General features: G+C 44.4%; 2 long non-coding RNA genes across 2 annotated transcripts; both read right to left on the reverse strand.

The window, feature by feature from the left end:
- Nucleotides 1-527: 527 nt before the first annotated feature.
- Nucleotides 528-4,250, reverse strand: LOC132813806 (uncharacterized). The gene is made up of 2 exons (XR_009644170.1): nt 4,198-4,250; nt 528-772 (listed from the first exon to the last, which is right to left on the reverse strand). It is a non-coding gene; the product is annotated as an uncharacterized LOC132813806 (long non-coding RNA).
- A 10-nt stretch (nt 4,251-4,260) lies between these two features.
- On the reverse strand, nt 4,261-20,911 carry LOC132813807 (uncharacterized). Its single transcript, XR_009644171.1, has 3 exons — nt 20,809-20,911; nt 6,882-6,986; nt 4,261-4,303 (listed from the first exon to the last, which is right to left on the reverse strand). It is a non-coding gene; the product is annotated as an uncharacterized LOC132813807 (long non-coding RNA).
- Between the last annotated feature and the right edge of the window lie 212 nt (nt 20,912-21,123).

Genomic DNA, 21,123 nt, shown 5'->3' on the forward strand with positions numbered 1-21,123 from the left:
TTTGAAGAAGTAACAAAGAGGATTGCTGAGGTCAGAGCATGGACATGATCTACATGGACTTCAGTAATGTGTTTGACAAGGTTCCTCACGGGAGACTGGTCAGCAAGGTTAGATCGCATGGAGTACAGAACTGGCCCGAAGGTAGAAGGCAGAGGGTGCTTTTCAGGCTGGAGGCCTGTGACCAGTGGAGTGTCACAAGGATCGGTGCTGGATCCACTACTTTTCGCCATTTACATTCATGAATTGGATGTGAACATAAGAGGTATTGTAAATAAGTAGGCAGCTGACACCAAAATGGGAGGTGTGGTAGACAGGGAAAAAGATTACCTCAGAGTACAAGAGGATCTGGATCAGATGGGTGATGGGCTGAGGAGTTCAGGTTAGAAGAATGCGAGCTGCTGCATTTTGGAAAAGCAAACTTTAGCAGGACTTAGTTTATAATAAGTTCCTAGGGAGTGCTGCTAAAGAAAGAGTCCTTGGAGTGCAGGTTTCCTAGTTCCTTGAAGGTAGAGAAGCAAGCAGATAGATTAGTGAAGGCGGCAGTTGGTCTGCTTGTCTTTATTGGTAAGAGCATTGAGTGTAGGGGTTGGGAGGTCATATTGCGACTGTACTGGACATTGATTCGGCAACTTTTGTAATATTCCATGCAATTCTGGTCTCCTTCCTGTCAGATGGATGTTCTCAAACTTGAAAGGGGTCCGAAAAGAAGTCCAGGATGTTGCCAGGGTTGGATAGGCTGTTTTCCCTGGAGCGTCAGAGGCTGTACGGTGACCTGAAAGAGATTTTTAAAATCAGGCCGGACATGGACAGGGTAAATAGACAAAATATTTTCCCTGCGGAGGGGGGAATACAGAACTAGGGGACTGGGAGGGGAGGGAAGGCAGAGAGGGGGTGGGCGGAGGGTCAGAGGGTGGGTGGATCGAGAGGGTTGGGACAGAAATGGGTGGGGGCAGAGGGGGAGATAGAGAGGGGAGGCACAGAAATGGATGGGGACAGAAAGCAGGATGAGAGAGGAGGGGAACAGACGGGGGGTGTACAGCGGGGGCGACCGACGGAGGGGAGAAAGAGACAGGTGTGCGACCGACAGGGGGGGACAGGCTAACAGATTGTGGGATAGACCAACGGGGGGGGGGGTGCGAACGACGAGGTGGGGGGGCGACAAAGGACTGACCGACAGAGAGCGGGGGGGAACCAGACAGAGTGGGGGGAGACGGGGGAAACAGAGAGGGGGAAGATGGAGAGTTATTTTATAGATCTACAACTCAACCCTGTTCGTGTTTTCTCCTCCTCACCTTACTTCCCTCTGAAGGGCTCAGAACAACTGCATAGTTCCTGGAAAGTGGAGTTTCACTGAGATCAGGTGCTGAATGTGGCATTTGGGAGAGTGACATTTAATGGAATGCGCTGGTCAATAAATGGACTCTGGTTCGACTCCACTGTCTGTGTGGTGTTTGCACATTCTCCCTGTGTGTCTGGGTGGGCTTCCTCTGGGTGCTCTTAATTTCCTCCCACAAATCCAAAGACATGCAGGTTAGCTGGATTAGCTTTGGGTAATGGTAGGTTACAGAGTTAGGGTGGAATGCTGTTCCGATGTTTGGTATGGTCTCATGGGCCGAAAGGCCTTCTTCCACACTGTGGGGATTCTGTCACTGAGTATAGGGGTTAGGAGGTCACGTTGTGGCTGAGTAGGGCATTGGTCAGGCCAGTGTTAGAATACTGCATTCAATTGTAGTCTCCCTGATTTCAGAAAGATGTTACCAGAAAAGGACTCAACCTCTTAATGGCAAGTTCCTGGGAAGTGTTGACAAACAAACAGACCGTGCAGTGTGGGTTGATAGTTCCTTGAAAATGTGGTTGAAGGTGGACAGGTTGGTGAAGGTGGTGTGCGGTATGCTAGCTGTTATTGGGCAGTGCATTGAGGATAGGAGTTGGGAGATCAGGTTTCGGTTGTACAGTTTATTGGCTTGGCCACCTTTGGAATCCCCAGACTGCTTTCAATTCCAGTCTCCCTCTTACAGGAAAGATGTTGGGAAATTTGCAAGAGTTCAGAAAAGATTTACAAGGGTGTTGCCAGTATTGGAACATTTGAACCATAGGGAGCGGCTGAATAGGCTGAGGCTATTTCCCTTCAGCACTGGACACTTTAGGTGGCTTTATCGAACTTTATAAAATTATGAGGAGCTATGATATGGTGACTAGTCATGGTTTCTTTTTTCCCAGGGTAGTGGAGAACAAACGAATAATGTAAATCTTTTTTCCAAGGTGAGAATGACATATTCTAGAGGAGAGATGGCAAGTTTAAATGATATGAAAACCGAACCAACTGAAGATGCTGTAAACCAGGAAGAGAAACAGAAGTTTCTGGAAAAGCTCAGCAGGTCTAGCAGCAGGTGTGAAAAGAAATTAGAGTTAACGTATTTGAGGAAGGGTGACCAGACCCGAAACTTTAACTGAGTTTTCCTCACAGATGCTGCATGACCTGCTGAGCATTTCAACATCTGTGCAAGTTTAAAGGGAGTTGTTTGGAGTATATACCCGAGAGGAACTTTATGGAGTTTATAAATTGAAGTGAGACCACATCGGGGAGTAATGACAGAAGTTTTGGTCCCTTTAGTTAAGGAAATACATCATTTCATCAGAGGCATTTCACAGAAACCTGACTGGAATGATCCATCGTTTGCAGGGATTATCTTTTAAGAAAAGGCTGAAGTGGTTGGGACTCCACTCACTGGATTTGGGAAGAATGAGAAGGGATATCATTGTAACATGTAGGATTCTTAAGGAATTTGACAGGGTAAATACTGAGAGGATGTTTCCCATCATGAGGGAGTCTGGAACCAGATTCTGGGTCAGTCACGGAATCACGGGTTCTGTTTTAGATTCGTCAAGATTAAGGCAACACCGACACGGGTCAGGGGTTTCAGTAGCAATGGAGCTGGGGTGAAGTGGAGACAAGCAACGTTTTAGAGATTGGAATTCCTGGTGTTTGTGATTGTGTAGACGACTGATCATAAGGTCACCTTGGGGTTACAGATATGACAGCAATATTGTGAAGAGTGTGGTTCTGTCTCAGACAGTTTCCAGGGAGAGGGAGGGGCTCAGCAATCAGGGAAAGGAATTTGTAATAGCAACTGAAGGCAACGAGATTAACCACTACAATGTTTCATTGGAGGAAACTGCAGCCAATCGCGTAGTGGGAATGTGATGAGCAGTTTGATAACTGAGTAATGGAGAGGGATGATGGGGAGGGAGAGCTGGGCATTGTCAGTGTACATGTGAAACCGAACACGGTGCTTTTGGACGATGTCACCTCCTGGCTGTATGGAGGTGAGAAACAGGAGGGACCAAGGAGAGATCCTTAAGGGACACCACATACAAGGAATTCAGAAAGGAAAGGGAGAGTCGGGATGGAGTATGTGTTTGCACCAACGGTGGGTCAAATTTTTTTTGTAGCAGAATGGGAGAGAAGGACATAAAGAGAAAAGACAGACAGATAGAACAAGGAACAATATCTGTGAATTGGTGAGGGGGAGTGGTGAGGAGGCAGTGCAGCCCAACTCCAAAAACACTATTTCTACATCAGTGACGTCACCCAACTCACCCTAGTCTCAGCTCATTTACTGAAATACTCGTCCATCCCGGTGTTATCTCCAGACTTCGTTATAAAACACACTCCTGGCCAGCATCCCACATTCAACGTACATGCAATCTCAAGAGTATCTAAAACCCTACTGTCCAAGTGCTCACTTGCACCAAAACTTGTTGATCCACCAACAAGCAACAATTTAAAATTCTCACTCTTGATGTAATTCCTGGCTGTGAACATCCCTGTCTCCCTGCACCACACAACCTGTGAGGCCCCGACAACTCAATTTCTTTCAGACTCCCAACGATGTGTTTATTCATTGCTTCTCTTGTCTGGCTGTTTCTCCTGTTGCCAAGGCAACACAGTCTGGAATTCCCACCCTAACTCTCTCAGACCTGCTTTCCTCCTTTAAGGTATTCCTGAAAACCTGTTTATTTGGCAATTCTTTTGATCACCTGACCTAATATCCCCATCTGTGGCCTTATGTCAGAAGCTCTCAATAGTATTTTTGTGGAATTGTAAACGTGATAAAAAAACAAACTGTTGTTGATTTGCACATACATTGTCAACTCTTCACTGTCGCTGAGTGAATAATCTATAACAGCACTTACCCAACCACATTGTGGGAGCACCTTCACCACACGAACTGCAGCTGTACAGGAAATCAAACATCACCCTCTCCACAGGCAATGGGGCTTTGGCATTAATCACTGGAATCTGTGGAGAGAGAAACACACAGTTGATATTTCAGGGAGTGCTAAATGCATTATAATGGAGGGAAAATGGGGCAGAATTTGGATTTTCAAATTTGTGTTGTACAATGTACACTAAGTTCTGTAAAACCTCTCATTCCATACCGTAAAAATTTCCTCTTCCTGGTCAATATGTCTTTCCTTCCCCCTGCCCTGCACCTTCACACATTTCCAATGCCTTGGTCACAACAACACTGTGCTGTCAGTGAAGTTTATCATGTGGTTGGGTATTGTCCCGCCCCTCATTCACTCCGATTGGTTGAAGGAACAACTAGCACCTCTAGCCCCCGTTCCCCCACCCCATCAATAATCTGAAGCCCATTGTGGGCTGGAGCATGCTCAGTGCTTCCTGCTTTTGCTGCTGTTCATCAGGTATGAGAGAGAGAGGGCTCATCCCTGTTTCTCCTGATGTCAGACAATAACAACAACCACCTGCATTGTATGGAGCCTTTCACATTGACAAATCTCCTAAAATGCTTCACGAATGATGGAAACGTTGATTAAAGCACAATTTTTAGATACATCTTCAAGGCGGACAGAGTGGGGGTGAGGGAGGATATTCCAAATGTCTGGAGCTGCCGAGGACACAATCGTGCAGTGATATAGGTGGGCAACAGCTTATAATGGAGACAGTTAGTGGCTAACCATAGGTTAAGAACCCCATGTCGAAGCCCCCTACCCCACACACCAGGCCTTGTTCTCACAGCCTGTCATTACACACTACCTATGGTTAGCCACTAACAGTCTCCATTAACAGCGAGTCACCCTCCCCCAGCCATATCGTTATCCACTCCTTTATCCAACCGTTCTTCTCACTCTATCCCCACCTATCCTTTACTCCTTATATCCTCCCCCCACACTATCTTCTGCAAATAAACTGACTTTTTTTCCCTCAGTAACATCTGTTCTGTGGAAGGGACACCAGATCTTAAACTTTAACTCTGATTTCTCTTCACAGATGCTGCCAGACCTTTTCCAGATCCTCCTGGTTGTTGTTTCTGTTTTACATCTTCCGCAGTTCTTTTGGTTTTAATTTACCGGGAGTTTGTAATTCAGGTCCTACAGCCTCTGTCCCAGTCTCTGCTGTCTCTCCCACCCCCACCCAGTGACACTGCATCTGTACAGCTCATGGACAGGTGTCGTCTTGCTGGCCACATCCCTCATTCACTCCCATTGGCTGCAGGGGCACACAGACTCTCCTCCCATTGGTCTGGAGCTGCCATCAAGCCGGGCACCATTGTCATGAGAGTGGACCGCTAATCCCTCTCCCTGCCCTGGGATGAGCTTCATCATTCACAGTGAATGGGGAAGTATCACAGAGCACAGGGGCTGGAGGCTATTCAGCCCATTGGGGCTGTACTCTCTCCCTCTGGAGATGCTGCAAATCTGTCCCAAGTACCCTCCCATGAGCCCATAGCCTCCCAAATCTTTCCTTAAAAAGTAAAATTCCAAGTCTGTTTCAGAATACCTGCTGAATCTGTGTCGTTCAGACTGTTCCAGATGCTCAGAACTTACTGAGTAAAATAGTGTTCACATTTTCACCTTGTATTATTTGCCAATTACTTGAAAGTAGTTATTAAAAACCGTGACAGGGTTAACAATTCCTCTCTCTCTTTGCAAATTCAAGACCTTGGAACCAAACCTGCACCAGATCAAAATCACTGCTTCACCTTCTCAGCTCCAAGGGTAATTATCTGTGCTTCAGCTAGCTCTGCACAAAAAAGAGGAATGCATCTTAATTTATTAAGATCAAAGAAACAGACCGTCGGTCCAAATCGTCTGTGCCAACAAGGAATCCTAAACTAATGGCTATTGGCCTGCATCCATCAAAACCCTTCCTATTCCTGTACCCAATTGGAAGCCTTTTAAACGTTGTGATTTTTTTCAGCCTCCACTACTTCATCTGGTAGCCCCTCCCATACACACACCACACTCAGCTTGAAAACGTTGCCACTTAGATCCCTTTTAAATCTTTGCCCTCTCAACTTAAACCCATGTGTTCTAGTTTTGAGCCCACCTAACCTAAAGGAAAAGGTCGCCAGCTGCTCACCTCATCCACGCCCCTCGTGATTTTATAAATCTCCATGAAGTTACCTCTCAGTCTTTGACTCTCCAGATAAAATAGCCCCAGCCTATTCAGCCTCTCCCTGTAGCCCAAATCCTCCAATCCTGGCAACGTTTTTGTAAATCTTGTCCAAACTTTCTCAAGTTTCACAACATCCTTCCTAGAACAGAGTAATTCAAACTGAAAACAGAATTCCAGAAGTGGCTTATTCAATGTCCTGTCCAGCCACAATATGGCGTCCCAGCTTCTGTATTCAATGCATTGACCAATAACGGAGAGCGTTAATGGAGTCCCATTTGCCAACGGTTCACCATCATCCCTCTAAATCCTCCCTCTTCATGTACCCAAACAGATGCCTTTTAAAAGCTGCAATTGTACTAGCCTCCACCCCTTCCTCTGGCAGTTCATTCCATACATGCAACGCCCTCAACATGAACAAGATGCCCCTTTGATCCCTTTTAAATTTTTTCCCTCTCACCTTTTTATTGCACTCATCATACATGATGGAGTGTCCTTTCCGAGTTTTCACGTCGCTCGTCGACAAAAGACAAACCCCTATCCAGCGAAACCACAGCTGAATGATCTAAAATGGGAACGATAAAACAAAAAAGGTAAAAAAAGTTAAAATAATAATGCGAAGCAGAATCTCAAGCGAGGACAAAGATGAGCTAGGATTATTTACCGTATTGACTAGGTAACCACTCATCATTTGTTGTGTATAGCGTGCCCTGTTGATTAAACTAACACCAGATTACCCCCCACCAATTACCTAAGTGATCTAAAATACTACAACTTTATTACTAAAACAGAAAAAATTAAAATATTAAACTAAAAATTAGTTAAAACCAACTAAGAACTATAGAAGCATTAAAAACATTAAAAACATCGAAGGGAGTTATTAAGAGTCCATAAAAGTCCGGAGGAGCTCGAGAGTCAATGACAAAGACAAGTTTGCGACATCCTGTGCAAAGGATTTAAACTTCGCGATCCCGAGGGTCTTCATCAAATCTGAGTTCTTTGAAAACCATTTCCCTCGGGCTCCCATCACAAACCCATAGAAGGATACTTTTCCTTTACCGATAAGGTCCATTATCTCCTTCTCAAGGTGTTGATATTTCTTCGTCTTTTCGTCCCAGGCCCCTTCGAGGGAGTTTATTTGGAGATCAGACCTAACTGTTACATCTATGACAATTATCTGCTGCTTCTTCGCCACGATGAGGTCCGGTATCCAGAGTTTCCCGGCCTCATCCTTAATGCTAGGTTCCACATATATTGTCCACCCGTATTTCTTGATATATTTAACTAACTCCTCAACTATTCTGTTGTGTCTCTTAATCCTCATATTTTTGACAAAGGGACACCAACCAGAAATATGTGCTATTGTTTCCGAGGGATCATTACATCTTCGGCAACTTTTGATGTTAAATGGCCTGCCATACGATAATGTCGCCCTTGTTGGATATAAATTCGTTTGTAATAACAGTGAATTAATCACTTTGGACGTTCTCATAGAGTCTGTCCTCTTCAACCAGTTATTGGAGATACTATCGTTCTTGTAGTAGTGTGCCCCTGCCCCTTGACAGGGGAGGGCCATCCATTTCTGTACTTCTATAGTTCTCCAACTTGCGTAGTTAGAACTCGCAAATTCTTCCATCCCTTCGTCTTCTTCCATAATGGTATCTCCAACATTCGACCCTTGATTGATACACGGATTCCAGATGTTCTCCAATACCTTTAAACTACTCATTTTCCGCATCTTCTCCTTCACACTACTGCCTTCAAAATAAAATGAGGCATGTAGTATTTCATCCGTCGAATTCTGTAGTGTACCATACTTCCTCAGAATCGAAATCGGTATGAATACTGACAGACGATTTAATGCCAGGCCACCATCACGGGCTTTTGCATAAAGCACCCCGTCCGTAATAGATTGAGGAAGATGTAAGATTTCCTTCACCGCATTTTTAATAATATTATCTAGTTTACTAAGATAGTTAAGAGAAACTTCCGCTAAAGTGAGATAAAAATACAGTCGAGGGAAAAAGTATGTTTTTAAGATCCCAAGTTTCTGGCCAGGTTTTAGAGGGGACCTTTTTAAATTCTCCACCCATTCCTCTAACTGCTTTTCCCATTCGGTGTTACTGACTCCCACCCATGGGTCAATTTTGGCCCCAAGATGCTTGTCAGTAGCACCCTGTTCTATAAACTGTATAATCCCCCCATTAATACTCCAATTTACTACATCGTTATATATAAAAGTTTTATTTTTATGGGTAAGATAAAAGCCCTTGGTTTTATTAATATTAATCTCCATTCCGGTATTATTACAAAATTTCTCCACTATTTTCAAATTGCACACCATTCCCTCATAAGTTTCACTAATCAAGGCAATGTCATCTGCGAACGCAAACGCTGCGCAGTGACAACCATTTCCATCCTCCCCAAGGAATATTCCTTTTTGTTTCTCTTCAATTGTGCAAAGTAAAGGATCCATAACTATGTTAAATAAAATTGGTGATAAAGCATCACCCTGTTTTACCCCCCGTAAAATGGGAATATTCCCAGTTTTACAGTTAGAACCCTCTACTTGGGTAGAATTATTATCATATAAGTCTATTATCAATTTAATAAATAATACCGGAAGGTGAAGCCTTCTTAATGCAGTAATAATTAATTTGTGTCCTATCGTGTCGAAAGCTTTTGCCAAGTCTATAAAGACTACAGCTAAATTTTTCTTCCTCTTCTTGACACCTTTCATAATATTCTCAAGGATTTTAATATTTTCCTTGCATCCTGAGATACCGGACATAAAACCTTTTTGACGTTTGTTTAAACTTATTACCTTATTAAGCCTACCTGCCACGATTTTAGTAAAAAGTCTGAGCAGGATTGGCCCGATAGTTATTGGCCTCCAATTATCTATATCTTTAAGTTTATCTTCACTGCTCACTTTTGGGATTAATACTGTTCTACTCGTTTTTAACCTATCTGGGATCCTGCCACTTTGTAGCCAAATGCTATACACCCTAGGCAGTATTAAATTATCTTTATTAAAGACTTTAATAATCTCCTTTAACGTTACCCCATCTGGTCCTGCGGCGGTGTTCACGTCCATCGCCCTTAAGGCCTGATCGACTTCTTCCACCGTCACAGGACCAGATGGAGCAACATCCATGGATTCCTCTCTCTGATTTTTGTATTTGGCAAAACCCCTTAAACTATTTTTCTCATTAATAGTCATTAGTTTTTCTTTAAAATATTCCTCCAGTTCCTTCTCGCTTAGGGGACATTTACTATTAACCGGGGCTCCCATTAAAGTTCTTGCCAAATACTGCCTTTTACTTTTATACAAGACTTGTGCCTCTTTAAACTTCCCTTTTTTCCCACTATATCTCTTTAAAGCATTGTTTACCTTCCTATCTTTCTTTCGTCCATTCTCCTTAGTTTTGGTTTTTATTCTATTATTACCACTTATTTTACTCTTCCTATCATCCTCCTTCCTCTGTCCTAATTTACCTACAATCTCCCCCATAATCTTATTAAACTCTTTGCAACCATTTTTACCCTTCTTCAGGTCTTCCTCCATTATTTTTATCAAATCTGTAATTGAGCTATTTGGACATTCCCTAACATCAATGATGTCCTGATTCTCCTCTTCTACGCTCCTATCGGGTATCAGGTCACTTTCAATTCTATCATTATCCTCTCCTTCCTCTTCATCAACACTGTTGGGGAGCTCCTCTAAATTTAAATCCTTCTTACTAGATTTATTTTTCTTGTTTATTAATCGTCTCTTGTCTGATATTTGTTTTGCAGTTTTAGACCCCATCCTATCCGTTATCAACTTATTAATGTTCCTGCAACCACTAAATTCAGAATCCAATTGTTGCAGCATTTCAGTTTCCTCTCTGGACCATATACCCCTTTTATTTCCATCGTTATTCCCTATTTTATCCGCCTTACTCCCTTTCCTTTTCTCATTTCTTAAACTAGGGTGTGCATGCCTTTCATGCTGTCCCAGACCTCTGGCCGATTTAAATTTTAATGAGCACAGCTCACATTGAAAGGGTTTCTCTGAATCTTCCTCTACATTCCTATCATTAACGTTACTACAAATACCTCTACTACCATCCCCATCTCTTTTACATTTCGGATAGTGGCACGCTACTGCCTGATAACTACCCTCCCATTTACATTTGCTACACCTTATCCTAACCGATTTAATCCCTCGACATACTTTTAAATGCTTTCTAAATAACCCAGTAGTATTGTAGATGTTATTACAATAACTACATTTAAAATCTTCTATAGGGTAATTAATTATAATTTCTAATTTATCAGTTTCTCTATTGGACAGGTGGTATAATCCTACCCTCATCTTCCCCCTCTTGTCTCTCTAAAACTCCACTTCGATTAAAATTAAAGGGCCCTTTAAAATTCGAATTAAAAATTATCCGGCTCTTAAATGGACTTGGCTGTAGAGGGGCCTTCTCTCCCAGCACTGTTTTTCGAATTTTGTCACTATTCTGGACTATCTTAAAGGTTTCCTCGTGCCTGCCCGAGGACAACCTTGCTGGAATAATTCGTAGGGTCTCATCCGTCTGTGTCTGAATTGAGACGGATTGTACATCCGATATTGGCTCGCACACTTTACACACGGAGCCGCCAAAAGCCACCGTGCGGGGCAGTTATTTACCCGGTCTCCCACCCAACCGGATACTTTGGTATCAGCCATAACGCCTTCGCCAAAATTTTGTTTCCCGTAGACCGACAGGTCACCAGCCGTCTCGTATCTTTTCTACCAGGTCGTATTAGCCGAACTATATCGAGTAATGCTCAGACAACGGTTAAAACGATCAAGCCGCCGTGGCGCAAAGCACCAGTAAAATCAGGTTAAAACCAAAGATAAAATCGATGGTAAAACACTAACAAAACTAGACTAAAACGCCATTAAAACAGTTAAAATCGCCCCCGTCAAGAGCTTCCTCGTATAGTCCGTTGCCAGGGGGAACCACGAGGATGTTCGACCTAACTTTGCACTCGGTAAAATACGTAAAAACGAATGCAAAGGTGATTACGCAGGCACCGGTCTGAGACCAAAACCATAAAAACACTGTAGTCACATCCCCCCTTAAGCCTGTACCCTCTAGTTCCGGACCCACCGAACTTGGGAAAAAGTCCCTGACTGCTCACCTTATCCTTGCCCTTCATGATTTTAGAAGATCACCTCTCAGCCTCCAAATCTCCAGGGAAAATAGTCCCAGCCTATTCAACCTTTCCCAATAGCTCAAACCGTCCATCTCCGGGAAAGTCCTTGCAAATGTTTTCTGAACCCTTTCAAGTTTCTCAACATTATTCCAAGAACAGGAATATTGGAACTGACAACAGAATTCCAGAAGGGCCTTAATCAGTGCCCTGTCCAGCCACAATATGACATCACAACAGCTGCATTCAATGCATTGACCAATAACGGGGAGCGTACCAAATGCTGCATTCACTCCCCCGCCTACCTGTGACTCTACTTTCAGGGAACTATGAACCTGCACTCCAAGGTCCCATTGTTCAGCAATGTTCCCCAGGACATTACCATTAAGTGTATAAGCCCTGCCCTGATTTGCCTTTCTAAAATACAACAGCTCACATTTATCCAAATTGAACTCCATCTGCCATTCCTTGCTCCAGTGGCCCATCTGATCAAGATCCTGTTGTATTCTGAGCTAACCTTCTTCACTGTCCATGACATCTCCAATTTTGGTGTCTTCTGTAAACCTACTGACCATACCTCATATATTCACACCCAAGTCATTTACTTAAGGGCCCAATATCCATCCTTGCAGCACACTGCTGCTCACAGACCTCCAGTCCGCAAAGCAACCCTCCATCATCATCCTCTGTCTCCTACTTTCAAGGCAATTTGGTAATGGCTTGCTCTCCCTGCATTCCATGTGATCTAACCCTGCTAACCAGTCTGCTTTGTGGAACCTTGTTGAATGTCCATATAAACAACATTCACTGCCCGGCTTAATCAATTTTCTTTGTCACTTCAAAACAGTCACTCAAGTTAGTGAAACACAATTGTGCATGTACAAAGCCACAGTGAGTCTCCCTGATCATTCCTTACCTTTCCAAATAGATGGATATCCTGTCCCTCAGAATCCCTTCCAACAACTTGCCTGCCACTGATTCAGGCTCACTGTTCTCTTGTTCCATGGCCTCTCCTTACCACCTTTTTAAAATAATGGCACCTCACCTGTCGTTATGAACGATACAAATATCACAGGAGAGGCCCAACAATCAGTTCCCTAGATTTCCAGAAAGTTCCAGGATACACCTGATCAGGTTCCAGGGCTTTATCCACCTTGATGCGATTTAAGACATCCAGTCCCACCTCCTCTGTAACATGGACACTTTTCAAGTTATCACTGTTTATTTCTCCAAACTCTCAAGCTTCCATAGACTTCTCCAGTAAAAATGACGAGAAATATTTGCATATATTTCACACCCTCTGTGGGTCCATAGGCAGCCTTGTTGACCTTTAAGGAGTCATGTTGTCTGGTCCAGTTAATCTTTTGTCTCTGATATATTCGTTTAATCTCTTTGGATTCTATTCCAGGACATCCCAGAAAGGCCTACTTCACGGACCATAATTTTCCCCTGACTAGATCAACAATGCCCTCCATCACATACCCTCCACTTCCCGCACCCCTGCCTTTACCCCACCCCTCCAGCCACAATAAATAACATAACCCTGTGGTCTTCACCTTCCATCCCAATAATCTTCAGATACAGTGCATTAACCTCTGTTATTTCTGCTACCTAAAGTCAGACACCACCACCAGAGACATATTTCCATCCCCAACCCTATCTGTGTTCCGCAGAGACCATTCCCTCTGCACCTCCCATGTTCGGTCCACACCCTTCCACCAACGCACGCTCCACACCCTTGACCCTCCCTTGCTGCCATGGGAGATGTAAAACATGCGGCCACGCCTCCCTCTGACCAAGACCCCAAAAGGATCTTTTCACATCAGGCAGAGATTTGCCTGCACATCCCAAAACCTCATCTACTGCATCTAGACACTATGGAAAATTCAACATGGTTCATCCAACTAACCTACACATCTTTGGACTGTGGGAGGAAAATGGAACACCCTAAGGAAATCCTCACAGACACTGGGGAGAATGTGCCACCTTGAACACAGATAGTTGCCCGAGGCTGGAATCAAACCCAGGTCCCTGGTGCTGAGGAAGCAGCGCTAACCACTGAGCCACAATACTGTGGGGTCTTCGGTGCTGATGTGCTGCCCCACTGATACCTCAGTCACTCACCCTGCCTCATTTCCTAAGAGGCAGTGATGATGTAGTGAAATTATCACTAGACAGTTAATCCAGAGACCCAGATAACGTTCTGGGAACCCGGGTTTGAATCCCATCACAGCAGATTTTGGAACGTGTATTCAATAAATATCTGGAAAAAATAATCTAGTGACGACAAGGAATCCATTGTTAATTGTTGGAAAAACCAATTTGGTTCACTCATGACCTTTAGAGAAGGAAAATGCCATCCTTAGCTGGTCTGGTCTGCATGGGACTCCAGACCTATAGCAATGTGTCTGCTCTCTGGGTAAATGCAGCAATAAATGCTGTCCGAGCCAGTGACAGCTTCATCCTGTGAATGAAGAAAACACGTCAGGTTTTGTTCCTTCTCTAGTAGGAACATCCTACAAACTGATTTTGAAATGTTCTCGTACACACTGAACAAATACCTTTCCATCCAAGCCCTTAACACAACAGCACTCCGAGGCTACGTTAGTAAAGTTAAAACCACTTATCATTGCATCCATATTATTCTTACAGATAACTGAGGTCTCCTGGTAAAATTGTGTCTCAATTCCCAGCTGACTATTGGGAGAGAGTCTATAATACAATCCCAGTAAGATGGTCATTCCTTTCTTATTTCTCAGTACCAACCAAATAACTTGCCTGGAGGTATTCCCAGGAATATCCTCCCGAACCCAGCCAGAATGCTATCCCTAATCAAAGATGCCGCTCCCCCGCTCTGTTTCTCTCTTTCTATCCTTGCTATTGCATCTATACCCTGGAACATTAAGCTGCTAGTCCTATCCATCCCTGAGTGATGCCTCTGTAATTGCTGTAATATCCCAGGCACATGTTCAAAACCATACCCTGAGCCCACCTGCCTGACCTGTCAGGTCTCTTGCACTGAAATAAATGCAGTGCAACTGGTCCGTCCCACCTCATTCTGTGACTTGCTCTTGCCTGCCTTGACAGTCTGACCGGTGAACAGTACCAGCCTCAGACTCACCTCTTTTCTCACTATCTCTTTAGGTTTACCCCGACTCCCTCACTGATTTAATGCCTCCCAAGTGGCACTAGCAAATCTCCCTGCTCGTCAGGACCCCATGCTTTCCCCTTCCTCTGCAATTGGTACCAATGTACAATGTCCTCCCAATGGTTAATATCCCTTTTGAGAATATTCTGCTCCCTCTGAGAGACACTGGCACCAGGGCAGCACCACCCCATTCTGATGTCTCACTGTCAGCTGCAGAAACGGCAGACTGTGCCCCTGACTAGAGAGTCCTCTATCACCATCGATCGTATGGAACTGGATATACCTCACATTATGTTAGAAGCCAGTCTCAGTACCAGTAACTTGGCTGTCAGTGCTACATTCGCCTGAAAGTCTATTACCACCTACATTTTCCAAAACAGTATACTTGTCTGAGATGGGGATAGCCACAGGAGACTCCTGCAGTACCTACCTACCCCTCCTAGCTTTCCTGGACGTAACCCATCCACCTGACTATCTACAAAATCCTGCAATCCTGAGACTGCCACCTATCGAATTCCCGAGCTCCTATCAATTCGTCACTGCCTTTAATCACTCCTCCACCAATCCATGCGATCCAATAGGATTTGCAATCACACTTCCTGCAGACATGATCATCAGGATCATTGAAACTCTCCCTAATCTCCCATATCCGACAGGAACAGCACGCCACTCTACAACAGGCCATCTCTCCGCCTTAACAATCTACAGACCAAGACAAAGGCACAGTCTTACTGCTTGATAAATACTGCCCGAGAATAACTTAATGCTTACGTTTCATATCTTAAACATTTAATCAAGAGACCGTAAGACATTAAAAAGAAATCCTCACCTGACTCATGATTGTAGATTTAATAAAATAAAACTGACTAAGATTGATATTTGAAGAGACTGAAACTCACTGAGCTGATCCCCAGCTCTGAGTACTTCCAAGGGGGAGGTCCTCTGAGGGCAGCTGTGAAATGTCACTGTTTCTCTTCTCTGCCCACTCCATTAACTTCACAGCAAGTCAGCTTAGAGAGGTCATTGCTTGGTTTTATTCACTTGGGGTTGCCTTTGCTGCCCAGACTAGTATTTATTGTCCCCCTTTACTTGTCTTGGAGAAAGTGGTGGTTAACCGCCTCCCTGAAATGCTGCAGTCCATGTACACCACAGTGATGTTTGGACAACAATCCCCCTCTGGCCCCACAACCGTCCCTGTCTCTGGAAGCCCCTCCCCCTTCAGAAATTACATTTCTGTGGCATAAGATTTTTATTTGGATTCATTTTTGTTTAATAAACTCCCTCCCCCCACTAAAAAAAAGTGAAATATTTCGCCCCCAAACAAATCTGTTGATTGACCTTTTGGAGAGGCCGACACATGGACGTTGCAGTATTTTATCTCAAATTGTACACGTAGAATGACAGAACATTCTTTTAAACATTGCTAAAAAGGGAGGCAATGGCTTAATGGTATTCCTGCCAGATGAGTGACATATGCAATGTTCCGAGGATTAGGGATAGAGTCCCAACATGGCTGATGGTGGCATCGGAATTCAATACAATCTAGAATGAAAAGGCAAATGATGACCATGAAACTATTGTCGATTGTTAGAAAACCAATCTGGTTCACTCATGTCCTGTAGGAAGGAAACTGTCATCCTCACCTGGTCTGGCCTACATGTGACTCCAGACCCACAGCAATGTGGTTAACTCTCAACTGCCCTCAGGAAAACTACTTTAAAAACTGTTCACAAATACTCCGCAGGTATCACTTAAAAACTGGCTGTTCCCATTGGGAACACGTGAATTTCTGAACGGCCTGAACTAAAACTGAGTTTCAACTTCACCTTCTCCCTGTCTCCCCTCGCTCTGTTTTCATCTAACTCCAAAACACTCATTGAGCCAAGAAGCCCTCACAGTGTAGCCCTGTCATTTGTCATTGTCTGCTCACACCTACACTGCCCTCAGCCTCCTGTACTGTTCTAATGCATCTCAATGGGAGCTCAGGGACTGCACCTCATCTTTCAATTCAGCCCTTTGTAACCCCAGAGTCAACATGGACCTCAGCAGTTTCTGAATGAACAGACAGTTGTCAGAATCTGAAACATTCCACCTGAAAAGGTACTGGAATTTGAGTCCAAAAGGACTTTTAATGGGAACTTTGCAGGTAATTGAAAATATGAAGTTTACAGGTTAACATCATGAAGTGGGTGATTGGGTCTAATCTGAGAGTTCTTACAATGAGATGAGGTATTATTTGGATAAATCTGTACTCCCTCTCACGGCAATATCTCCTTCCTCAGCTGCAGGGCCCAGAACAGAGCACACACCCAAAGGGTGATCCAACCACGATTTTGTACATCTTTCCGCTTTACAAAAGCATTGGAGATATTTTCCCACAAACAGAACAAACCTTTCTCCTTCCACAGTTAAATGCCAATGATATTCAGATCCTGATGACTCCATTGACTGTAAAAACTTACTTTTGAGATCCCAACGTCAATTATTCTGATTTAATATCCTATGAAATGAATTCACAAAATACTCAGTCAATACAGGAAGAATATAAAGACATACTTTTTTCTTGGTATGTGCTTGATGTGTAAATGCCTCTCTTTAAATCGTACACACCCGCCCCATCCTAGGAAGGGGACATGTCCATGCCCCTCACTGTACCTTGCCCCCAATAAAGATGGCGGCCATATCCCAGGACCTATCACCGCCTGAGGGCCACAGCCATTTTCCCATCTGCTGCAAACTCGGAAAAGAGTTTCTAATTCAGACTAACAACCCGCACAGAGTGTAATTAAAACTTCCCAGTCTAAAGTGACTCATTATCTCCCTGTCTCCGAGGCCACTCTCCCCTTCCATGTTTGCCTCTCCCACATTCACCAACGGCCGAGTCACGTGGCTCTGCACAGGCGGAGTTACTGGTGACGTGTCATCCCACTGGCCACGCCCCACATTCACTCCCATTGTTTGGATGACCAGCTGGTTCCACTTGGTCCAACAGTCCCACCCCCTTTGCCTATTGGTCCGAAGCTTCCACCAATCAGCTGGACCCCATTGTGAGGTCAGTGGTGGGATCCTCCCCCTGCCTGAATCAAACCCAGAAGGTGGATGGATGGTGTCAATCAGGAACAACAAGCAGGAGGTGCTGGGAAAGCTCAGCAGGTCTGGCAGCATCTGGGAACAGAAATCTGTCCAGTGGCCCTTCCTCAGAACCGATGGGAGCTGGGAACATTAGAATCCTGACAGTGTGGAAACAGGCTATTCGGCCCAAAAAGTCCACAGCGTCCCTCCGAAGTGTATCCCACCCAGACCCATTCCACTACCTGACCCTATTACTATATATTTCTCCTGACTAATGCACCTAACCTACACATCCCTTAGCATTATGGGAAATTTAGCTTGGCCAATTCAACAAATCTGCAGATCTTTGTACTGCAGGAGATAGGGGTTAAAGAGTAAATAATGGGCAGGTACAGAACCCAAAGAGAGACCAGTACATTTGGAAAGACAAAGGAGTGGATTATGATCAGGCTGGGATGGTGCATAGCTGTTAATGGAGGGGACAGGAACCGGTGTCTGGCAGCATCTCAGTGGTGGTAATGGAAATGGCAGAAGATGATCCACATTTTGCTGCAAAAACAGACCCCGAGCTTCCAGCTGCCTGTCACTTTAACACACGAGCCTTTGAAACCCATACATCCAACTGCAAGGATAGAACCCTCCCTAAGTTCTTACCTTCCACCCAGATACAACACATCATCCTCTGCCATTTCTACCACTTACAATCAGACCCCACCACCAGACTCTTAAGGAGTTTGACAGGATAAATCGTGACAGGATGTTTCCCATCATGGGGGAGTCTGAAACCAGCTTCTGGGTCAGTCACGGAATCAAGGGTTCCACTTCAGATTCATCAAGTTTAAGGTGACACCGACGCGGGTAAGGGGTTTCAGTAGCAATGGAGCTGGGGGGAGGAGGAGACAAACAACGTTTCAGAGATTGGAATTCCTGGTGTTAGTGATTGTGTAGATACCTGATCAGAAGGTCAGCTTGGGGTTACAGATATGAGAGCAATATTACAAAGAGTGTAATTCTGCCTCAGAGTTCTCAGGGAGAGCGAGGGGCTCAGCAGTAAGGGAAAGGAATTTGTAAGGCAATGGGTTTAACCATTATAATGCTTCATTGGAGGAAACTGCACCTAATTGAGTAGTGGGAGGGTGCTAAGCAGTTTGATAACTGAGTAACAGTGGAGTAATGGAGAGAGATGATGGGGAGGGAGAGCTCTGCAACAATTACTGACTGAGCTGGTCCGGTCCTAAAGGATATAGCTGCTCAACTGAGTCTGCAGCAGGTTGTAAGGGAACCAACAAGAGGGAAAAACATACTTGATCTCATTGTTATGAATTGACCAGCTGCAGATACATCTGTCCATGACAGTATCGGTAGGAGCGACCATCACACACTCCTTTTGGAGACAAAGTCTTGCCTTAAAGTTAAGAAAAATCTCCATTGTGTTGAGTGGCACTATCACTATTCTAAATGGGATAGAATTTGAAGAGATGTTAGATCTTAAACCGGGTACCTCTGAGGCACTGTGGGACATCAACAGCAGCAGAACTGTACTCCAGCACAATCTGTAATCTCATGGGTTTGTACATTCCGCTCTCACCCATCACAACGGACAGGAAAGGAGGGCATGCCATGAGCAGCACCAGGCATACCTAAAAATGAAGTGCCAACCTGGTGAAGCTACCAAACAGGACCATCTGCATATCAAACAGCATCAGCAGCAAGCAATAGAGTGAAGTGATTCTACATCCAATGGATCAGATCAGAGCTCTGCAGTTCTGCCACACCCAGTTGTGAACGGTGATGGACAATTAAACAACTCACTGGAGGAAGCATCACAGATATCCCCACCCTTACTGATGGACGGGCCTCACATGTACAAGCACCAGATACGACAACAGCATTTGCTCCAGAACTTGCCACCCACCAAGCCAAGTACCGCTCCAGCACTGGCATCGAACAACAATGTAGAACAGGCATGTTCAACACAAAAACACAGGGCAATCCAATCCAGGAAATTTCCCTCTATCAGTCCACACTCGATCAGCAGTAAAGTGATGGAAGATGTCACCAACAGGGCTACCACGCAGCAGCTGCTCAGCAACAGCCAGCTGAGTGACACTCATTCTAGGCTCCACCAGGGCCACTCAGCTCCCGATTGTGTTACTGCCCTGATTCACAACCTGACAACCAGCTGAATCCCAGAGGTGAGGTGAGGGGGACAGCCCAGTCCCACTCCAACACCACTATTTCTAGCTGATTCTACCCTTGTCTCAGCTCATATACTCTCATCCACCTTGTGTTATCTCCAGGCTTCAGTAGCTAAACACACTCCTGGCCAGCTTCCCACATTCGACCTCCCTGTCATCTCAAGAAAAACTAAATGTCTGCTACCCTAGTACTCCTTTGTACCAAAACTTGTTGAACCTTCAAAAAGCTCCTATTCATAATCAACAGCATAGAGCCACAGAGATGTACAGCATGGAAACAGACCCTTCAATCTAACCTGTCCATGCCGACCAGATATCCCAGCCCAATCTAGTCTCACCTGCCAGCATCCGGCCCACATCCCTCAATTTAAAATTCTCACCCTTGATGTAATTCCTGGTTGTGACCATCCCTAGCTCGCTGTATCTCACACCCTTTGAGACCCCGACAACCCATTCTGTTCGAGACTCCAATGATCTGTTAATTCATTACCTCACCTGTGTGGCTGCTTTTACAGTTGCCAAAACAACAAGGTCTGAAATTCGCAGCCAAAGCCTCACAGGTCTGCTTTCCTCCTTTAAGACATTCCTCAAAATCTGCTTATTTGGCAATGCTTTTGGTCACCTGACCTAATATCATCCTTCTCTGGCCTTATGTCTAAAGTTCCCAATAATATTTTTGTGAAATTATAAGCAGGATAATGTAACTACAAACTGTTCTTGATTTGGACATTATCTTCAAATCATCACTGTTGCTGTAATGAATAATCTATAACATCTCTTACCGAACCACATTATGGGAGCACCTTCACCACACAAACTGCAGCTGTACAAGAAAGTCAAGCATCACCCTCTCCCCAGGCAACAGGGCTTTGGCATTAATCACTGGGATCTGTGGAAGGAGAAACACAGTTGATGTTTCAGGGAGTGCAAAACGGATTACAGGGAATGAAAATGGTGCAGAATTTGAGAGTCAGAAATGGAAGGAAAATACACTTGCTTATTGGAAAAAGGAATTCTTGACTGTCAAAGATTTTCCAGAAAAATATTAATAAGCAGCACATGGTCAGGGGCTGGGCGGCAGTGAAAAGTTAACTTAC

This window comes from Hemiscyllium ocellatum, unplaced genomic scaffold (genome assembly GCF_020745735.1).
Source record: "Hemiscyllium ocellatum isolate sHemOce1 unplaced genomic scaffold, sHemOce1.pat.X.cur. scaffold_475_pat_ctg1, whole genome shotgun sequence".
In the NCBI taxonomy this organism is placed as follows: Eukaryota; Metazoa; Chordata; class Chondrichthyes; order Orectolobiformes; family Hemiscylliidae; genus Hemiscyllium; species Hemiscyllium ocellatum.